The sequence below is a fragment of the Pleurodeles waltl genome, chromosome 12, assembly GCF_031143425.1.
Source record: "Pleurodeles waltl isolate 20211129_DDA chromosome 12, aPleWal1.hap1.20221129, whole genome shotgun sequence".
Taxonomy (NCBI): domain Eukaryota; kingdom Metazoa; phylum Chordata; class Amphibia; order Caudata; family Salamandridae; genus Pleurodeles; species Pleurodeles waltl.
In genome coordinates, this window is record NC_090451.1 from 125,047,515 (window position 1) to 125,067,253 (window position 19,739).

The 19,739-nt window shown below is 47.6% G+C and overlaps 2 non-coding genes across 2 annotated transcripts; one reads left to right on the forward strand and one right to left on the reverse strand.

Moving 5' to 3' along the window:
• Positions 1–17,893: 17,893 nt before the first annotated feature.
• On the reverse strand, positions 17,894–17,967 carry TRNAT-AGU (transfer RNA threonine (anticodon AGU)). Its single transcript has one exon. It is a non-coding gene; the product is annotated as a tRNA-Thr (tRNA).
• Positions 17,968–19,338: 1,371 nt separating this feature from the next.
• On the forward strand, positions 19,339–19,420 carry TRNAS-AGA (transfer RNA serine (anticodon AGA)). Its single transcript has one exon. It is a non-coding gene; the product is annotated as a tRNA-Ser (tRNA).
• Positions 19,421–19,739: the final 319 nt, after the last annotated feature.

Below are 19,739 nucleotides of genomic sequence, written 5' to 3' on the forward strand. Positions count from 1 at the left end.
AATTCACTGCCGTTAGTACCATCTCAAGGTACATACTTCGTTTGCCACGATAGGGCTTATACATGGTTGCCAGCTGATTTCTCTGGTACTTGTTATATAGCCTTTCTTCTTCCCCCTACATACACCGCTCCTGCGAACCATCATAAAAATAGATATGGCAGAGGGATTGTGGATTCGAAAGACACAGCAGGACAAGAGGGAGGAGATTTCCTCAAAGGATTTCTTCCCTTCTGGGGTCCAATGGCCAACAGCAGAAATATAAGGCAATTGGTTCGTGTCGTAGAAACCACCATAGACATCACTGTAGGAGCTTTAAGTAACATTACAGCTGAACTACAGGCTGATCGTCTTATGACCTTGCAGAACCGTGTTGCCTTAGACTTTGTTCTTGCGGACCGTGGTGGAGTATGCAAATTGATCGGATCAAGTTGCTGTATTTTCATACCTAATGACGCTCCGACAGTATACCAAGCTATCTCTAAGTTACACATAATCTCCGAGTCGATTCATCAGGACGAAGGAGATTGGTCCTTTTCAGAGTGGTTTTGGGGATTACTGTCCAAATGGGGTTGGAAGGTATTGACATTCTTTGGAGTAATTTTAGCTTTTATATTCTCTTGTTGTCTTTGTATGCACTGCGGTCCTGCCATCTGCAACCTATGTGCTACTGCATGTATTCCCAAACCGAAGTCACAAAGAGCAGAGAATATCAAAATGATGGTACAGCAACAGCTTGATGACCTCATGGCCATAGACATCGACTCAGATTAACATGAGTTTGTGTATCTTGCCTGAGTTCTGGCAAAAGGAGGGTCTGAGGAAATTCGATTTTTAATACGATCGTATCGACCCGCCATTTTGTGGCCCGCCGCCATTTTATGTTGCCTTCACTCAGGCAGCACAGCGAACGAAGTCCATTCTGCCTTTTCTGCTTATTCTGCAACATGGTGTTCAAAACAGCCTTCTGCCTCTATCTTTACAAGGCTGGTATTAAGGTCTGACCGAGTACACTAATCCCTGTCTGGTTTTCTAATCCTTGTTTCAACTATCTGTAGGCTCACACTATTCTCCGCCGATCTTATCTTATCGTCTGGCCTTCGCTGTCCTTTGCTAGTATTCTCTCATTTCACAACTGTCCTCCAAACGCACACAAACTTATCGCACCACATGCAACTTCGTTGTGGATCGGTTAATGAATTAGTTCAAGGGAGGGGTGACAAACACAGCTGGAGGGGAGGCAACCTTAAGTCACTTGATACTTTGTTTTCCAATTCCTTCTATTGGTGCTGTCTTGTTTTCCGACATTTCTATTGGCTCTGTTCTATCTTTACATTATTCTTACTGGCTCCTTTCTATGTGTTCTGGGAGTGTATGTAGTTAATAAATGGTTTTTATACGGTATATAAGATTGTGCGCCACAAAGTAAAGTGGCAGTCTCCTGAGAACATACCTTGTGTACTTCTTGGACAACTGTACTAGCTGCAGCTAATAAAATCTGATCTTTTACGCCTGACAGAGTGTCCCGTGTCTCTGTTAGTTGAGGCAGGTGAATCCAAGGAGATTTCAGGCGTACCCTGCGCCGCCAGGCCCATAAGGTTCTGGTTCTTCAATCCCATCCCCCATTAAACCAGTCATGGACCACTATCAATTGGGTAGCCAGGTAATATAGATAGGGGTCTGACGCACCCAGACCTCCGTCTAACATTCCTCTCCAGCAATATTGTACCGTTACTCGATGTCTATTGCCTCGTAATAGAAATCTTCCTGTGATGCTTTCGAGATTTTTGAACCAAGAGTGGGGGATGAGGATGGGAACGTTTTGGAATATGTATAGGAGTCTCGGCAGGACCATCATTTTGTATAGGGCCACCCACCCCATCACATTCAAGGGGAGGGTCTGCCATCTCTGCATGTCTGTTTTGATCTTTGTTAGCAGTGGAGATAAATTTTTGGCCCATGTTAATTCAAGAAGAAGGGTTACCCAAATCCCTAAGTATTTAAAACTTAATTTGCGTATGGGTATGGTACTCGGCCAATCGAAGCAATCACATGTGTTTTGTAGCGGGATCAGGATTGATTTGGCGGAGTTCATCCTGAGACCTGAGATTAGTTCATATTTCCTTAGAAGGCAAAGGCTCCTTGGACCCGTTACACTGGGCTCTTCCATATATAGCAGAACGTCATCTGCTTATATGGCTATCCTGCCTTCATGAGATGGACCCCATTTCCATCCTCGGTATACTGAGTCCGTTCTGATCACCTGGGCTAGAGGCTCAATGGCCAGGGTAAACAACAAAGGGGACAAGGGACCTCCCTGCCGGGTGCCTCTACTGATGTCGAACCTGTAGGATATGGTCCCATTAACCTGTTCGCAGGCCGTAGGGTTAGTGTATAGTGCTTTAATTAGGTGGCAATTTTTTTTCCCATTCCCACCCGTCGGAGCACCAGCAGAAGGAATCCCCAGTCCACCGAATCAAAAGCCATTTCAAAATTTATGAGCAGGAGGGCCAGGCTTCGGGGCAACTGGCGCCTTTCCGCCAAGGCTACATGTAACCGGCGGATACAGTGTCTTGTGCTGCAGGTTGCCATGAACCCACATTGGCCAGGATGGATTATCTGTGGCAAGACCTTTTTAATGCGAGTGGCAAGGATAGAGGTCAAAATGTTAATTTGTGTGTTAATCAATGATATTGGTCTGTAATCCGCGCAGTGGGGTGAAGGGGGCTGGGTTTTGGGGAGCACCACGATCATGGCTGTATCTAGTTCTGGAGGAAAAGATCCACCTTTTCATATTTCTGCAAAAAGGCGTAGGAGACGTGGAGTCAAGTCTTCTCTAAATGACTTATAATATTCTGGGGGGCACCCATCAGGACCGGGAGTCTTGGCTCCGTTTAATGTCGAGATCGCCGTCCCAATTTCTTCCTCACTAATGGGTTCCTCTAAAAGCTGTGCTTTCACCATAGGTAACTGTGGGAGGGGGATCTCGTCAAGTAGTTGACGTGTTTGGTGTAAGTCTATTTATTGTATATGCTTGGTATAGTGTATGATAGTAGTTGGCGATGGCATTCGCAATTTCGGTATGATCTGTAACCAGAGCCCCACCTCCGTCATAAATTTCAGGGACGATCCTGGAGGCCTGATCCTGGGAGACCAGCCAATAGAGCATCCTCCCACTCTTGTCCACCCAGCCACATATCCTTCTGGTGCTGGCCCTCCAAAAATGTTTCATGCTTCCAGGGATTGACCCATTATCTCCACACGGATTAGGAGGAGTTGTCGCGTCAGTTTCTCGCTTGGGTTTATTACGTTGTCTCTTTCGAGGTTTATTGCATGGAGCTCTATTTGTGAGATATGTAGCGTTTTGGCACGTTCTTGATTACGTATCAGATTTTTGGCCATACCTCATAATACCGCCTTCCCTGCCGCCCATAGAGTGCCCTCCGAGGTTACCAAACCTTCATTTAGATAGAAGTATTCTGCTTGTGCCTGGCGTATTTGTTCTTTAAAGTATTCATCTTGGATGTACCATGCGTTTAGCCGCCACATGGGACGATGCCAGGGGCAGGCCGGGCCTAGTATGAGCCGGAGAGGGGCATGGTCAGAGATTCCTCTAGCAAGAATCTCGACGTGTGAGAGGCTTGTACAGTCAGTGCTCGGAAGAAGCATCAGGTCTATTCTGGATTGGGAGCCATGGGCTGCTGAGGTGTGGGTGAATTGTCTCTGCCTCGGATGCCAAATCCGCCATGCGTCACACAAGCCTGTGGCAGATAACCACCACTTCATTTCGGTTGCCAGTGTATGTCTATATGTGGTGAGTGGGCCGTCTACATCTAAGGTCGGATCCGGGGTTGCGTTGAAGTCACCGCCTAATATGGTGTGTCCAGGGGGTAGGTCAGAAAGAAGTTTTGTCAGTGCCTGGAGGGTTGAACTAACTAGCTAGGGGGGGGCGTAGATACTTATTATATTAAATATGTTCCCTTCTACTTTACCGGTAATGGCTACAATCCGCCCCTGCTGGTCTCTCCGTACTTGGATGTGTGTCATAGGGAATGTACGATGTAGTAAGATGGCTACTCCTCGTGATCCACGTGTGTAGCCTGCATGATACTCTCTATCGAACCCCCCTACGAGTCAGGAATGGACATCTGTCCCCCAGAAGGTGGGTCTCCTGCAACATAAGTATTTCTAGACGGTGTCTATGTATAAAGGTGAATCCTGCGGTACGTTTAATTTTATCTAGGAGCCCATTGATATAACATGACATAATGTGTACTTGATTCATGGGGGGGGTGATTGTATGTGGAATTGTATAGTTGTTGCCAACCTTTAGCTACTAGCTTGTACGACTCTGAGGGACTCATCTCTTGATCTGTCCGATCATTAAGCATCCTGTCCTGTGCCTTGATTAAAGGGAAATATGAACCTTGCCTTTGTATACCGATTCTAACATTGGCCTTTAGAACGAGGCCGAAATTCCTTGCCCCCCAACTCCATCCCCACCCCATACTTCCCCCCAGAAGCATCTGACGCCCATATATATAACCCCTCACTTCTAGAACTGATGAGGTGGCTTTTGAGTAGTGAGGCTGTGGTATCGGTGGTGGTGGACCCATCCCTAACATCGGATCTTACATAAGTGTATAATATTCAATATGTGATCAAGTTAGACAACGCTTCTGTTTCTGAGTTCATAGTCTTATGTCTATCTCAGAATAAGTACCACCCCTGCAGTCACAGAATTGGACTACGGGACAGGTCTGAGTCCTCTTGTGCCTCCAACTGGACCCCAGTTGTGTCTTGTGGCTTTAGGCCCGTCAGGGTGGCTCCGGAGTTCTCTTTCGAGTGTGGGTGTCCGGGTTCCGATCGATGGGTCCCCGGAGGGGAGTCCGAGCCGGATCTATGTCTTCCTCCTCATTTTTGAGAGCGTGTGCGCTGGCCGCGCATCGATTGTTGCCCCCTTGGGTCGGCTGGCGTTGTCTTAAGCGGTGGCCGCGATCTTGTCCTGTGCATGTCTAGTGGGGTTTCTTCCGTTAGCCAGGTCCACGCCGCGATCGGCTGCTCAAAGAAGTAGGTTTTGTTATTGTAAATCACCTGGAGTCTTGCTGGGAACAAGAGACGGTACTGGATGTCCATTGATCTAAGTTTTTGTTTCACTTCCATCAACGAGCGGCGTTATTGCTGTACTTCTAGTGTGTAGTCCGGGAAAAGTAGTACCTTTGTTCCATTGCAGAGGATGTTTTCCTTGGAACGAGGCTCTCGCAGAATCAGGTCTCTGTCCTTGAAGTTGAAGAGGTGGATTATTACTGGTCTGGGTGGGGAGCCGGGTGGAGGTCTAACACGTAGCGACCTATGGGCTTGTTTGATTGTGAACCATGGCGTGAGGTGTTCTGCCGGCACCCACGACCGGAACCATTCCTCCAGGAACCTACCCAACGATGACTCTTCAGTGGCCTCGGGAAGACCCACCAGACGAAGATTATTATGACGAGATCTATTCTCGGCATCTACAGCCCTCCTGTGTAGTTTTGAGGTGCGTTTGGTCAGCACTGAAATTTGGGTTTTTAGGGTTGTTATCTAATCTTCTGCCGTGGAGATTCGGGACTCGGTCTCTGTGTTTCGGGATACTGCATTGCGGAGGTCTTGCCGGATCAGGGCGACATCCAACTTCCCCTATTTTTGATTCGACTGCTGATTGGGAGGCCTGAAACGCATGTAAAATTGCCGCCAGATCGCTGGGCGATGTGTGTGGGTTATTACCACCATTGGTGGTTGGGTTGTCCGACCGTGAGCCCATGGTGAACTGGTCCATCCGTGTTTGTGCTTTTGTTTGCTTTATCGCCTTGCCTTTGCCCATGTTGATGGGTATGGTTTTAGCCTCTCTAGGGTTGCAGTGGACAGTCAATTTCGTTCTGCCCTAATGTAGGGTCTGATGGGTGATCTCTTTGGATCTGGTCTTGTTCCCCTTATGGTATATCTTAATGTTTGAGTCTGTTAGATAGTTCTGGGGGCATTTGGGGGGGACGTGGTGCTGCAGAGTCTATTTCCACTTACTGTTTGTTGTTGTCCCTTTTTGTGACCCTTACCCTGGCGGCGTTTTGTTAATTCGGTATGGTCCTGGGACTTCTCCCCTGTAGGGCCGGTAAGCATGCCTGGTGTCCGGGGGAGGGTGGTCAGCAATTGAAAAAGGGGTGGGGTGAGAAGGAGGCACTCCTTGTAGTCTCCTACGCGCCACCCCAGGCCGCACCCAGCCGAGGCCCTTTCCCGCTCACGGGCCCAGAAGGTTCACATTCATCTCTCGGTAACCCACGCTTGTCCCAGCACATGTTTGTGGTTGCTGCTTTTCTGCTTTTACCTCACCTCGAGGCGATGTGTTGTTTAGGTCCTGGATTGCACGTTTGTGGTTGCTGCTCTCACCTCGAGGCGATGTGTTTTTTAGGCCCCGGATTGCAGAGCAAACCCGCCGGTTCGGCTTTCAGGCCGATCACTCCCCGGATTGCAGCCGGCTCCTGGCTCCAGGTTCCAAATTCTTTCACTCGCTCACGGCCCGGAAGGTTCAGATTAATCTCTTGGTAACCCACCGCTTGTCCCAGCACACATTTGTGGTTGCTGCTTGTCTGCTTTTACCTCACCTCGAGGCGATGTGTTATTTAGGCCCCGGATTGCACGTGTGTGGTTGCTGCTTGTCTGCTTTTGCCTCACCTCAGGCCGATGTGTTTTTTAGGCCCCGGATTACAGCCGGCTCCTGGCTCCGGGTTCCAAATTCTTTCACTCGCTCATGGGCCCGGAAGGTTCAGATTCATCTCTTGGTAACCAACCGCTTGTCCCAGCACACGTTTGTGGTTGCTGCTTGTCTGCTTTTACCTCACCTCCAGGCGATGTGTTGTTTAGGCCCCGGATTGCACGTGTGTGGTTGCTGCTTGTCTGCTTTTACCTCACCTCGAGGCGATGTGTTGTTTAGGCCCCGGATTGCACGTTTGTGGTTGCTGCTTGTCTGCTTTTACCTCACCTCCAGGGGATGTGTTTTTTAGGCCCCGGATTGCAGAGCAAACCCACCGGTTCGGCTTTCGGGCCTATCACTCCCCGGATTGCAGCCGGCTCCTGGTTCCAGGTTCCAAATTCTTTCACTCGCTCACGGCCCGGAAGGTTCAGATTCATCTCTCGGTAACCCACCGCTTGTCCCAGCACACGTTTGTGGTTGCTGCTTGTCTGCTTTTACCTCACCTCGAGGCGATGTGTTATTTAGGCCCCGGATTGCACGTGTGTGGTTGCTGCTTGTCTGCTTTTGCCTCACCTCAGGCCGATGTGTTTTTTAGGCCCCGGATTACAGCCGGCTCCTGGCTCCGGGTTCCAAATTCTTTCACTCGCTCATGGGCCCCGAAGGTTCAGATTCATCTTTTGGTAACCAACCGCTTGTCCCAGCACACGTTTGTGGTTGCTGCTTGTCTGCTTTTACCTCACCTCCAGGCGATGTGTTGTTTAGGCCCCGGATTGCACGTGTGTGGTTGCTGCTTGTCTGCTTTTACCTCACCTCGAGGCGATGTGTTGTTTAGGCCCCGGATTGCACATTTGTGGTTGCTGCTTGTCTGCTTTTACCTCACCTCCAGGCGATGTTTTTTTTTAGGCCCCGGATTGCAGAGCAAACCCACCGGTTCGGCTTTCGGGCCGATCACTCCCCGGATTGCAGCCGGCTCCTGGCTCCAGGTTCCAAATTCTTTCACTCGCTCACGGCCCGGAAGGTTCAGATTCATCTCTCGGTAACCCACCGCTTGTCCCAGCACACGTTTGTGGTTGCTGCTTGTCTGCTTTTACCTCACCTCGAGGCGATGTGTTATTTAGGCCCCGGATTGCACGTGTGTGGTTGCTGCTTGTCTGCTTTTGCCTCACCTCAGGCCGATGTGTTTTTTAGGCCCCGGATTACAGCCGGCTCCTGGCTCCGGGTTCCAAATTCTTTCACTCGCTCATGGGCCCGGAAGGTTCAGATTCATCTCTTGGTAACCAACCGCTTGTCCCAGCACACGTTTGTGGTTGCTGCTTGTCTGCTTTTACCTCACCTCCAGGCGATGTGTTGTTTAGGCCCCAGATTGCACGTGTGTGGTTGCTGCTTGTCTGCTTTTACCTCACCTCGAGGCGATGTGTTGTTTAGGCCCCGGATTGCACGTTTGTGGTTGCTGCTTGTCTGCTTTTACCTCACCTCCAGGCGATGTGTTTTTTAGGCCCCGGATTGCAGAGCAAACCCTCCGGTTCGGCTTTCGGGCCGATCACTCCCCGGATTGCAGCCGGCTCCTGGCTCCGGGTTCCAAATTGTTTCACTCGCTCACGGGCCCGGATGGTTCAGATTCATCTCTCGGTAACCCACCGCTTGTCCCAGCACAAATTTGTGGTTGCTGCTTGTCTGCTTTTACCTCACCTCGAGGCGATGTGTTATTTAGGCCCCGGATTGCACGTGTGTGGTTGCTGCTTGTCTACTTTTGCCTCACCTCGGGCTGATGTGTTTTTTAGGCCCCGGATTGCAGCCGGCTCCTGGCTCCGGGTTCCAAATTCTTTCCCTCGCTCACGGGCCCGGAAGGTTCAGATTCTTCTCTTGGTAACCAACCGCTTGTCCCATCACACGTTTGTGGTTGCTTCTTGTCTGCTTTTACCTCATCTCGAGGCGATGTGTTGTTTAGGCCCCGGATTGCACGTTTGTGGTTGCTGCTTATCTGCTTGTACCTCACCTCGAGGAGATGTGCTTTTTAGGCCCCGGATTGCAGAACAAACCCGCCGGTTTGGCTTTTGGGCTGATCACTCCCTGGAATGCAGTCGGCTCCTGGCTCCAGGTTCCAAATTCTTTCACTCGCTCACAGGCCCAGAAGGTTCAGATTCATCTCTCGGTAACCCACCACTTGTCCCAGCACACGTTTGTGGTTGCTGCTTGTCTGCTTTTACCTCACCTCCAGGCGATGTGTTATTTAGGCCCCGGATTGCACGTGTGTGGTTGCTGCTTGTCTGCTTTTGCCTCACCTCCGGCCAATGTGTTTTTTAGGGCCCGGATTGCAGCCGGCTCCTGGCTCCGGGTTCCAAATTCTTTCACTCGCTCACGGGCCCGGAAGGTTCAGATTCATCTGTTGGTCACCCACCGCTTGTCCCAGCACATGTTTGTGGTTGCTGCTTGTCTGCTTTTACCTCACCTCGAGGCGATGTGTTGTTTAAGCCCCGGATTGCACGTTTGTGGTTGCTGCTTGTCTGCTTTTACCTCACCTCAAGGTGATGTGTTGTTTAGGCCCCAGATTGCAGAGCAAACCCGCTGGTTCGGCTTTCGGGCCGATCACTCCCCGGCAGGCCCCACATTTCTGTCCTGCGTCTCGGCCCGCAGCAGCCTCATTTCGCTCAGGCGGTTTCCCCGCCGGTCTCCGGTTCATTTCTTATCATCGGGCCCCTGGCCCGCCGGGTCCTGCACCCGTTGCGGCCCATGGAGCGCCCCTGACCCCTTCCCGGCCCCAGCCACCACGGGGAGGGAGAGAAAAACCATGGCGGGGGGGCCAGGGATTCGCGCCGCTGCCGTGCCGGTCCTACCTCAGTCTCCTCCACCCCGGCTGCGGCAAGCACCTTTTCCGCCTTGGGGTCCGGGGCCCCACCTCCAGGCTACCCGGGCCGCCGCCTCCGCTCTACCGCAGCGGGCCGCACCTCAAGTCCGTCTCCCAGCCACCATCTTGACCTGGGGGAGCCGCGGCAAAACTTTAATCCGCCAAATCCTCAGTCTCACGGGGCCGAGAGGGCCGGAAACTCACCACACGGGACGGGCAGGATAAAAGAACTCAGTTGAAGCGTTCACGATGCTGATGTGCACGGATAATGATTTTATGAGAGGTGGATGACGGAGGGGTCCTGAGCACAACGAAAGTGTGACCGCCATCTTGACGCCTTGGCCAAGGCCCCTGGCTCACCAATATTAATGCCGTCCTGTCTGTATAATGATGTGAGTGCAGCTTGGGATATTGTTTTCACTTCACAATGCCAATCCGGTTGGATTAGAAAATCAAAGATACTCATGGTCAGGGGGACGGCAGATACACAATTAAATACCGAAAATGTGTTTTTAGCTTTCAAGGAGGATTATGGTTTACCTGTGACAACTATAAAAACAGAATTAACAGGGTGAGTGGACAACAAATGTTTGTTAATTTCAAAACAATATGTTTTATTCGTCTAGCATACACATATTTTTTTTTTAAATGGCACTGCAGAGATTCGAACTCAGGATCTCGTATTTACTAGGCAGGGCACTTTAACCAACTAAGCCACAGAGCCATGCACATAGGTGTGCTCGTACAGTAATTACAGTGTAAGTCTCAAAGGCACATAGTATTTATACTTTTGCTAATTTGTTTTCCCTACTAACAAAAAAGAAGACGGAGAAGAAATCCTGATAACGGAATGGAAAAAAATACAAAATAGGTCATGAAAAATGCATATCACTATACGTACATATATGTTCTTATTTTGTAATGTTTTCAAATGTGTGAACGCCATACAGGGGTAGATGAAGTGCTCAAAACTTACATTAAACACAACAATATTAGAGTGTAATGATAAAGGTTACCAATCAGTGCTTTAAATGGAAAAAAGAGAAGTGCAGGTACTCTGTAATAGAGTACCTGCTTGTTTCTGAGAAGTGCCGGTACTCTCCAATTAAAAGTATTACGTTTTTCTTGAGATAAACTAAGGCTTACATCACCCCTGCTCTCCTTCCTACAACTCTCTTCATCTCTGGCCACCCCATCTAAAACTCGACACTCTCCGAGGGAAAGTGCCTTTTTGTTGTGCAGCCCTGATTCAAACAGCGCTTCAAAACGTGCACTATGAGAGGCCCATGAAAACATGGCAGAGGCTGGTGTCACAGCAACAGGAGGGGTCCTGTTACCCATCAATGGCTATAAAGTGTTTCTGGTAAAACCATCTGCCAACCAGAATAAACAACAGCTCTATATGCTGTTACTTTAAGCGGTTAAGTTGCATACGTTAATTTTCTAATTAATTTTCTAAAAAAATCCTTGAGAAGAGATGAGGCACTGCTACTTGGCCAGAGCAAAACCCGGATTGGAGCGACAGGTGTCACCCGAGGTGGATAAGACTTAGGGGGTCATTACAACATTGGCGGTAAAATCCGCTTACCGCCGTGCAGAAGACCGCCAACACACCGCTGCGGCCGGGGAATCCACCACAGCTATTATGACCCACAGCTCGGAATCTGCCGAAATCTAGACACCCACACAAGTCCACCACACCAAAGGTCAGTGATAAACTGGCGATAACAGAACCTCCACCATCACGCCAACAGGAATACGCCCACACTATCAAGACCCACGAATCCATGTGGCCGTCTTTCAACTGCGGTATTCCATTGGCGGTACACACCGCCGCGCTCAAAATACACACACATTTACAAAACACAACCACACTGGACAATTCGAAATACACACACCTGATACACATACACACACCACTCCCACACACCAAATACAATATAAAACACACACCCACATCACCCACAAACCCCTACGACAATAATTGCGACTGAAGGCCAGAGAGAGACACCACCATCTACAAACTGGCATCCACAGGCACTCAACACCATCACTCACACAACATCCACGCACCTCACACAACACACCTCTAAATATCACCCCACATATCACAACACACACCACCCCACACATCACCCACACCACCCCATGGCACCGCAAAGACACCCCAGGTTTTCTGAAGAGGAGCTCAGGATTATGGTGGAGGAAATCATCTGGGTAGAGCCACAGCTATTCGGATCACAGGTGCAGAACACCACCATAGCTAGGAAGATGGAGCTATGGAGCAGAATTGTGGACAGGGTCAACGCAGTGGGATAGCACCCAAGAACACGAGATGACATCAGGAAGAGGAGGAACAACCTACGGGGGAAGGTGCGTTCCGTGGTCTCAAGACACCAGATAGAGGTTCAGAGGACTGGCGGCAGACCCCCACCTCCTCCCCCAGAACTAACAACATGGGAGAATCATATTCTTCCCACAAGTTTCCCTTTACTCATAACTATTAATATATAGGCGTCAGTCTGGTCCCTTTCAAGTTGTTGAAGTTCCAGAACCATCCCCAGCTGCCCTTCCTGAGGCTGAGGTAAATCAGAATACCGTACATCCTGGTCTTCCTGCCAAAAGGTACTACCCATTGGTCCGTTTCTGGATGCAGTTTGCATACCCCATTCAGGGCAAAAAACTAACAGGGAAGTTGCCGGCAGGCTAATGCAAATTAGCCTACTTGGGATTCAGACAGGCAAAGTCTAAGTATTTAAAAATTACCTTTCCTGTATATTTTTAGAAAATTGAAATTCACTATTGAATTGAATTTTAATAAGTATGCACAGCAGTGGTTGAATAATTTATGTAGCTTATTCCAAACTAGAGTTAGCAAAAGTAGTATTTTACTTGCTTTTTAGTTTTCTCGTAGTATCAGTTACATCCCTGTGCAGTGAAAATAGGTATTAGAGGCTAGTCGCTGTAGGAACATGCCAACATGAGATTCTTAAATGGTCCCCTTTAAATACTAAGTATGCTACCTTGTGGACTACAAGTCCTGTTTAGGATGACTTGTTCAATATTAGTTGTAAGCAGAACTAGTAGAACTTCACTCAGTGGGATTCAACAGAATTATGTAAATACTTTGTGAAATTCTGCTAAGATCCGCCAACAGGCAGAAATATGCATGTTGTGCTGTTGATGCTGCAATTTAGCATCAGCAGCGGGAGCAGACCTGAAAAATTTGCTCGAACAGCAAAATCTGATCAAGGGCACTAGGCCATTCGAGGTGATTTTTGCTGCTGCTCAAGTACAAAATCGACTCAAGCAGCAGCAAATGTACTCGAGAGGCAGCCTGCGACTACCCATGTTAGAAAATGGTGAGAGGATGCAAAATCTTGCTTGCGCTCACATTTCGGGAGCCTTCGCAGGAAAAATTCTACCACAATGTGATTGGCGGATTTTAGACAGCACTCCATCTTACAAGAGTAAAGGGTAGTTGCCAAATCCCATCAATTCCGCACCTGGAATGAAAGATTTTGATCACATTTACTCAATATTTAAATGTAGGATTTCTATCTGTCAAAAAAAAGTTATTCTAAAGACCAGGCAAAATTTCCTTTACAATGGCATAAGTAGCATAATTATCATAATTCTTGCACTACTCTTGCTATGCAAAATTCAAATTATTACCTATTGTCCCACATTGCAGAAATATGCATTGTTTGCTGTAACAAAATGTAACTTGAATCCACCACTCATAGTGAAAAATAAGCACAAATGCATGGGAAAATGCAAATGATAGACAATGAGAAGCTGTTTTTCGCTCTGCTTTTGTTGTTTTTGCACAATTGCATTAGTTTTACAATTAAATGAATCTGCACTTTGCACCCAGATACAGAGCCAAATACCAGTTTTGCATTTCACATAAATGCTCAAGTTGCAAGAATTTCACACTCCCCTAGTTATTGTGCCAGGTTTACATTTGAGGTGGGTGGAACTTGTGGAGTTTAACTCTGCAGAAGTCCACAGAGTTACATAAAAAACTTTGTGAGATTCTGCTGAGTTCAGCAAAAGGGTGGAAATTGGCATGTTGTGGTGCTCATGCTGATTTTTAGCATCAAGAGACAACTCCACACTGTAAATCGTTGTGAACAGCACCATGCTCTGTGGGCCATAGGGAGCTGCTATTTAAGTTAACTTTGCTGCCGCTCAAATAGATTTCTACTCAAGCCTCAGCTTTCTTACTGTGAATGGTTGAGACTGCCTGCCACTGTTCGCAGTGAGAAAATCTTGCTGGGTGCCCCCCATCACCCATGCTAGAGGATGCCAACTCCCATTCATGCTCGCCAACTTAAATTTGATGAAACGCACATGAGAAAAATCCTGCCACACGGAGGTTGGAGGAATTTGTCAAGAACTCTGCGTTGCAAGCGTAACATGGAGTGGCAAAATGTCACCAACTCCACCAGTGGAGCAGAATTTATCTTACTCCTAGTTTCCATGTAGGTATGAACGTTGCATTAGTCAGGCTACACTTGTAGGTCTTAAGCCATATTTTTCCCTTGTCTGCCCAGTAAATGGCACAATGAATATTGAAGTCCACAGGTTACACTGTATTTTCCATGTTACTAGTGCAGTTTCCAACACACTATACTATGGCCTTACTGGAAAGGTAAATATGCCGGTTTTTGTTGATCCAGGTTTGCCATGTTTAAGGGATCAGAGCACATACAGTAGGAACTCGAGAGTAGTATCCCAGTGCGCAGAATTCAAACACTAGCAATACCAGTGAGCAAAAGAAGGGGTTGACCATGCAAAAAGGTGCAGTTTCTAACAAATTTAAATACTGCATCAGAAGTTTAGAGAATTTAAACATAGCATTCTAAATGTGGTTTTAATCAGTAGGATTGTATTACAGACAAAGCATTTAGAACAGGATTTTGACATCAGATGTAGATCCAAAACCTAAATATACCTCATCAGATATGTCCTTCAGATCTGAACACAATGGTCCAGATGTGGACTCTGAAAGTAGTAGTACTACTCCACATGAGGCATTCAGACATTCACACACTATTCCAGAGATGGTTTTAGGCAAAGGATATAACACATTGGTTGAAGCCAAGAGAAGTTGAGAAAGCTATACAGATTATGCCAACACAGGTGCATGCAGTATTCCAAAGCAACCAGAGCTGAAAGCAGTACTACAAGCAAAGTCTCCATGAATGGACGCACAACTTCTCATAAGCTGTCTGGAAATTAACATAATATAACAGAGCTGTCTTTTAAACCTAAGTACAATATTCCAGATGAGAATCCTCTCAGTGTATTTAGCGCTTTAGCTGTGGCTTCCAGAAATTGGTACTTTACTCCTGATGAGGCCTCCAAAACTGGGCACAGACTCCAGAGATGACCACCAGAGATTTTCCCAATAAAATGTTGCCACCATAATTGAACACAATGTTCCAGGGAGGCCTACAGAAATAGCTCAATATGCAAGATGTGGTACTCAAACATTCAAAGAGTTGGAGCAAAATTCTAAGTCAGGCATCAAGAACTGGACACAATATTTCAGATGGGGTGCGAGGCACTTGACAATACTGCAGATGAGGGTACCAAGACAGACACAATATTTCAGAAGCAGCCTCTAGAACTGGATACAAAACTTGAGGTGAAGCGTCCATAACTGAACACAATACCAAAGATGTGGCCTTAAAAACTTGACACAATGCTATGGATGAAGGATTTTTATTTGGACACAACACACTACATAATTTTCCAAGCAATCAGAATACTTCAGATGAAGCCTCTAGAATTGAATAAAACACCCTGGAGGCAGCATCCACAAATGAAGACAGTCTCTGGGTTTGGCTCTAAACTGAAAACAACACTGCAAGTGCACCGGCCAGATCTAAACAACGCTGTAAGTATGGGCTAAAGTAGTAAAACAAATACTACAACTGGATGCAATACTTCAGGCGTAGCTTTAAGAACAAGATGATATCTGCTGCACTGGAAACATGAAAGTGGCGGCCTTTGAGCAAGAAGAAAAACTTAATGGTGTCATTAGGACATGATACAAAATGCCAAAACAACCTTTGATAACGGACACAATACTCTAGATAAACAGTCTGCTTCAACAAAGCAGACACAGCCATAGCACCACACCTACAGAAAGCCATCAACATCTCCTTCGAAACTGCAAGATTCCCAGAAAGCTGGAAACATGCCAAAATAAATGACTTTCTCAAGAAAGCAAAGGCGGAACCCAAGGACCTGAAAAACTTCTGGCCCATCTCTCTGCTCCCTTTCCCGGCAAAGGTCATCGAGAAAATCATCAACACTCAGCTCACTCGGTACCTCGAAGACAACAACATCCTCGACCCCTCCCAGTCCAGCTTCAGACGCAACCACAGCACCGAAACCGCCCTCCTCGCTGCCACAGACATCAGAAGCCACCTCTACAAAGGAGAAACATCAGCCCTCATCCTCCTCGACCTATCAGCCGCCTTTGACACTGTCTGTCACCACACCCTAAAATCCTGCCTCCACACAGCAGGAATCCAGGACCAAGCCCTCGAATGGACCGCATCCTTCCTCGCCGGCAGAACCCAAAGAGTTCGCCTCCCCCTGTACCAATCCAAAGCCTTCAACATCATTTGCAGCATACCCCAGGGCTCATCCCTCAGCCCGACGCTATTCAACATCTACATGGCTCCCTTGCACAAGTGGCCCGCCAGCACAACCTCAACATCATCTCCTACGCTGACGACACCCAACTCATCCTCTCCCTCACCAAGGACCCGCACACCGTCAAAACCAACCTCCACAAGGGACTAAAAGCCATCGCCGACTGGATGAGAGACAGCCAGCTAAAACTGAACTCGGACAAAACAGAGGTCCTCATCCTTGGGTGCACCCCCTCCACCTGGGACAACTCATGGTGGCCGTCTACGCTGGGTCCCCCACTGACAGCACACAAAACCTCAGCTTCACCCTTGACTCCTCACTCTCCATGTCAAAGCAGGTCAGTGCCATCTCCTCCTCCTGCTACAACACCCTCTGCATGCTTCGCAGAGTTTACAAATGAATCCCAACAGAAACAAGAAAAACAGTAACCCATGTCGTCGTCAGCAGCAGAATCTACTACAGCAACGCCCTCTACACCGGTATCTCATCCAAACTCCTCCAACGTATCCAAAACGCCTCCCCCGACTCATCCTCAACATCCCTCGCCACTGCCACATCACCCCCCCACATAAGAGACCTTCACTGGCTCCCTGTCAACAAGAGGATCACCTTCAAGCTCCTCACCCACGCACACAAGGCACTCCACAACACCTGACCATCATATCTGAACAACAGACTCATCTTCTACACCCCCACCCGACATCTCCGCTCCGCTAACCTCGCCCTCGCCTCCATCCCCCGCATCCGACGCAAATCTTCCGGCAGCAGATCATTCTCGTACCTCGCCACCTGGAACACTCTCCCGCCGGATCTACGACAGACCCAGGACCTTCTTTCCTTCAGAAAACTCCTCAAGACTTGGCCCCCCTCAGAAGAGGGCCTGAGAACTCCTGAGTGAGTCTAAAAGGGAGCCCCCTTGATGAACTTTGCAGCCACGCCCCTCAATTTTTGCTACGTAACTGGGTTAGAGTGTTGGTTAGTTGCTTCCTCTTCATATTGTACTGAACTTGATTAAAGATAAAATATAGTGCACCACTTCTGGTCATTTTTTCTTGAGTAAGCTTGCAATGCGGCTGCCTGTGCTGTAATTATCTGGTTCTGGAGCTTAATTTGAGCTGGTGGTTGACTCTTGGGCGTACGGCACTCATTTTCGGGAACCAGAACTTATGTTTCTGCAGCAGACATTCACCAAGAGCAAGACAGGGTCAAACATGCAAAGCAGTAAGACGGATGAAGATCTAAACAGGAAAAACAGGGAGAAAGGAAGAACATGCAAGACTTAGATACATAGGCAGGGAGTGTCTGGTAGTGGATAGACGAGCCACGATGTCGAGTCAGAATTATGCACCCTTGGTATTTGGCTCACCAATATTACTGCCGTCCCGTCTGTGCAATGATGTGAGTGCAGCTTGGGATATTGTTTTCACTTCACAATGAGACACCGGTTGGATTTGTAAATCAAAGATAATCGTGGTCGGGGGGACAGCAGATGCTCAATTAAATACCGAAACGTGTTTTTAGCTTTCAAGTAGGATTATGGTTAACCTGTGACAACTATAAAAACAGTATGAACAGGGTAAGCAGACAACACATTTTTGTTTATTTCAAAACAGTATGTTTTATTGGTCTAGAATAAACATTTTTATTTTTTTTAAAGGCACTGCTGAGATTCGAACTCAGGATCTCCTGTTTACTAGACAGGCGCTTTAACCAACTAAGCCACAGCGCCCTGCTAATTTAAGGGTTTGTACAGTGAATAGGGTGCAAGTGCAAAGGTACATAATATTCATACTTTTGCTATTTTATTTTACCTTCTAATAAAAAAGAAGACGGAGAAGAAATTCCTGATAATGGAATGGACAAAAATACAAAATAGGTCATGAAAAATGCTTATCACTCACTATACGTACCTATATGTTCTTATTTTGTAATGTTTTCAAATGTGTGAATGCCATACAGGGGTAGACGAAGTGCTCAAAACAATATTAGAGTGCAATGATAAAGGTTACCAATGTAAGCAATATAATTAAACTAAGGCTTACATAACCCATGCGCTCCTTCTTACACCTCTCGTGACCTCTGGCCACCCCATCTAAAACTCGACACTCTCCGAGTGAAAGTGCCTATGGTCGTGCAGCCCGGATTCAAACAGCGCTTCAAAACGTGCACTATGAGAGGCCCATGAAAACATGGCGGAGGTTGGAGTCACAGCAACAGGAGGGTCCTGTGACCCATCAATGGCTATAAAGTGTTTCTGGTAAAACCATCTGCCACCAGAGATCACTTGTATAAAAGAATAAACAACAGCCCTATGTGCCGTTACTTTAAGCGGTTAAGTTCAGACGTTAATTGTCTAATAAAATGACCTACAAAGACAAAAGGTGAAAAAAACGGGCCCGATGTCTAATATAATTAGCTACTAACCGGCCACATGTTATGTGCTGTGTAGTGTGGGTTACTCGGGTTACTCACATCACGAGAGTGTCTTCCTATGGTTGTGATTCAAGCATTTGTACATCATCATATTTCACTCGCTAACACATTGAGGCGCTGGAACAATCCTGAGCTGAAGCACACCGTGCACATACCAGGAGCCGATCATAATAAAACACGTACATTGTACAATGAATGGCACTGAAGGCGCTTCACCATAAGAACGGCAGGATGAGCAACTCCAGGGAAAGATGGACTGAAGACTAGAACCGTTCCACACCCCGCCTGCCCTTTTATGCTCCAGAATAAGACTGGCCTCTCCTCGGCAGCACCGCGCATGCTCAGTGTGCTGCACATTCTCCGCACACCCCAGCTCCTTCCATACCGCCGCTGTCACACATTAGGCTCTGAGTCCCTAACCCTTTACTTCCTGCACCATGTTTCTGCGGCCCCTCCCCCCCCCCCCCCAGACTTTGGTCACTTGCTGGACCTGTTTCTATGATGCCCTTCAGTACACCGTTTATACTTTCCAAACCGGAAGGTGTTCCCTTTAACCCACAATTCTCTGCTCTGCCCGCTCATAAAACATCTGAATTGTGTTGCAGGAGGTGTGTGTGGCGCACCTAATCCGCTACAGCAGAGAAGAAGTGTCTTTTATAGAACATCAGTAGTCGTGGCCGAGTGGTTAAGGCCATGGACTAGAAATCCATTGGGGTCTCCCCGCGCAGGTTCAAATCCTGCCGACTACGTTTTATTTTACATAAATGTTCTCATGCTTCACTTTTTCATTATTCATGAGATCCTGTATCCCACAGTGCTCACGCCTAAAACGAGTCTCCGAAATGTACGTGTGCCACGGATTATACGGCACCTGGGTTACTTTCTGACCCACATATATAACAGCACATGACCAGGGGCATTGACAGCGCTGAGCAGAACAGATGCAGCCTAAAATATATTCCTTTTATATTCATCATGAGTGTCGCTGGTATAAAAATGACATGGTTCGAAGTCCCCATTGCTTGGATTAAGGGCTGGTTCCGTGTTTTGGACTTCTTTATGGGATTT